The 2,880-nt window shown below is 36.9% G+C and overlaps 1 non-coding gene across 1 annotated transcript; it reads left to right on the top strand.

Moving 5' to 3' along the window:
• The first annotated feature begins 1,873 nt into the window (after window positions 1-1,873).
• On the top strand, window positions 1,874-1,947 carry TRNAS-GCU (transfer RNA serine (anticodon GCU)). The gene has a single exon. It is a non-coding gene; the product is annotated as a tRNA-Ser (tRNA).
• Window positions 1,948-2,880: the final 933 nt, after the last annotated feature.

Below are 2,880 nucleotides of genomic sequence, written 5' to 3'. Positions count from 1 at the left end.
ACTTTTGTTGAAAATTGACTTACTAATACACTTTGGAGTTTATAGGACATGCCATTTTTGAATTATGGATGAGCTAAAAATGATTTGAATAAACTCAAAACAAGAAGAGTTTTGGTTTTGTTTGTTTCTTTTTTTTTAACTCTGTAAAAGGCTGGTTTCTGCTTTCTCGGTCTGTCCTTTTTCATAGAGTCATAGAATTTTTTTCCTTCTTATCCTTCCTCAAGGAAAAGAATTCCGTCAAGAACCAATGGAGGCAAAACAAATCTTGCTCTAATTTGAAATTGATTGCAAAACACACCTTTCGATGGGACATATTTATAATCTTTGGAAGCATAGAGGTGGCCACGTGAATCTATTCTACTAGAAACTGTGGAGCAACTTTGGAGATAGTGATATTTGTGTTTTGAAAACTGCTTTTGAATAGGATGGATTAAAATTATTCATCAATGAAAATGCTAAGCATAGGGTTGAGGCAACAAAGAGAATCTACGTGACTGGTATCGCTGGCGCATCCTCTGCTCTGCCACATACAGAATGTGGCTCTCTCTGAACATAACGCTGCAGAAGCGCGCTCGGTTGGAAGAAGTTTCTTTTCAAATCAGCATGAGCAGAATTCTTTCCCGTGCTACTTGCTCTGATGCAGTATCTCCTTTGGGGATGTTAAGTAGTCATTATATTCTTTATAAAATCCTAAATCCGGTTCATAGAGGCTCAAAAAGAAAAACAATATGAGCTGCACCACATTTTGCTCAGTAGTAAAACAGTCTTTTAATACTTAAATTTGCACAAAGCACAAATCAGGCAGGGGAAAAAAAAAAGCTTGAATTATTTAAGCTAATTTATCTAACAGAAAAAAATAACTCCACTGCAGGACTTCCATCTGTCTGCAATGGTAAACAGCTACCACCTGCTTCCTGTAAATGGCGGTATGAGATTATTACTCAGTAAATGTCACAATTTCCATTTCAAAACCCCTTTTCAGCTGTCTGTTTCTGCAGCAACAAAATAATAAATCACCTACTACCATGGTCAGAATAAATCCTCTATCTCTATAATAATGACTGAGGGAAAGAGGGCCAGGAAATGTTCTTTTTTTGCATTGCTTTCAGTTACATAGAATTGTACCTAGATGATGATATGAGGGAGATACATGCTGTTACATACCTTAGCAAATAGGAAATTTTTTAGCCTTAATGCTGTATTAACATAAAAAGGGCAACATTTACTAGTTCGTAGATACAATTGCCCTCATCAATGGGCTCTAAATCCATACAAATGTGTTCTAAAATATTGCTGATAGTAGAAAGGAAAAATAGGAAAAATATGCTTTTGGAAGAAATGCTTCTTTTCTAGGATTATCTTTCCTTTGTTAAATGATTTCTGAGGTCAAAATAACATTCCAGCTCTGCTGTATCTGTAAGGATGTATATTCACTATCAGTTATTTTTTGGGGTGGTAGGTTAACAGTTGAGCTCCAGTGGATGCGGATGGAAGAATATTTTAGTGCCAAAGAAATCATAAGCCATGGGTAATCAGGGCTTGCAATTTTAGGTCAATGATCTGGCTAAGATCAGCAATCAAACAAAGCAAAATCCTGTACATGCTCCACTGACTTTTTGGTTTCTGACCAAAAAGCAGTGAGCTTTTAGTATCAGAAGAGAACCATTCAGTGGACTACAGTCAGGCTGTCACTTGTTCAGCTATTGACAGAGGTTAACTTCTCTTAATATATATGCCTTAATACAAGACATAACTGTGCATTTTTTTTGCATTGTTATTAAAATAAACATCACAATTGAGCCTCACTTGATACCTGTGGCCCCTTTCTATCTTTCATATCCCTCCTTTCTTTCTAAATTCAGCATGATCGGGGGCAGGTTTAGCTCAGCTGGTTAGAGCATGGTGCTGCTAATGCCAAGGTCATGGGTTCAATCCCCGTACCTTGCTATACTAAGGGTTGGACTAGATGATCTCCAGAGGTCCCTTCCAACCTTTACCATTCTATGATTTCTATGATTGCTTTATGACTAAGTCATGCTTAAGATGCAGAACATAAAGGAATCTGCTTGAGAAAAAAAGACTTTTAATACAATAGCAATTTCGTTCTCTCAGGTTCCAGACTTGGGTGCACTTCTTTATGTCTTTGCCCACCTTCCTCCTCTCCGTTCTCCTTTCCCCATTCAGAGTTGATCTAGGGAATTTTTCTGGCCCATTTCTATGCATGTCTCTGATCTCTCTCTCAAGAGCCTGTTTTGCTGCATTTTGCCTGCTCAGAACAACTTTGATTTCAGCATAGTTCCATGCATTTGTCATGTGCTAATGATGCAGAATACAGGCAAAAGATTATTTATTATTAATATGTGTTTGTTTTGTATAGATCTAAATGCCTACTTACTAAATAAAGCGAGACTAAGAAGCAAAAACAGTTAATTATTTAACCATACTATACTATGCTTTAAAGATGCCTGACTTCAGAACATGCTTGTTCTATTTCCCTTGTGTGTTAAAGACAGGAATTTCTGGAGTGTGAGCTAGATCTTGGATGGATGAATTACCTCTAGAGATAGCTGTTCTTTTCTACTGACTACAGTCAGAGCTTAGAGGAGCTTTGCTTTTGGGTTGGGTGCTTCTGTTTGTTCCTGAAACTGAGATGGGATGAACACTTCTTCTCTGACAGTTCGGTGCTTCTGTGCTCCTTAGCTAAAAGCATAGTTCCTTGGTAGGAACAAAATTAATATTTTATGTACAGCATGAACAATTTCTATAAAATATGATTACAAAAATAGATTGAGAAAAGAAAACACAGCTTAGCTGTGTGTATCTGTGGATCATTTCCAGTGTTCCAAAAATAATGGTGGAAAACGATCACAAATTAAACAC

This window comes from Rhea pennata, chromosome 1 (genome assembly GCF_028389875.1).
Source record: "Rhea pennata isolate bPtePen1 chromosome 1, bPtePen1.pri, whole genome shotgun sequence".
In the NCBI taxonomy this organism is placed as follows: Eukaryota; Metazoa; Chordata; class Aves; order Rheiformes; family Rheidae; genus Rhea; species Rhea pennata.
This window is presented reverse-complemented; position numbering and strand designations above follow the sequence as displayed.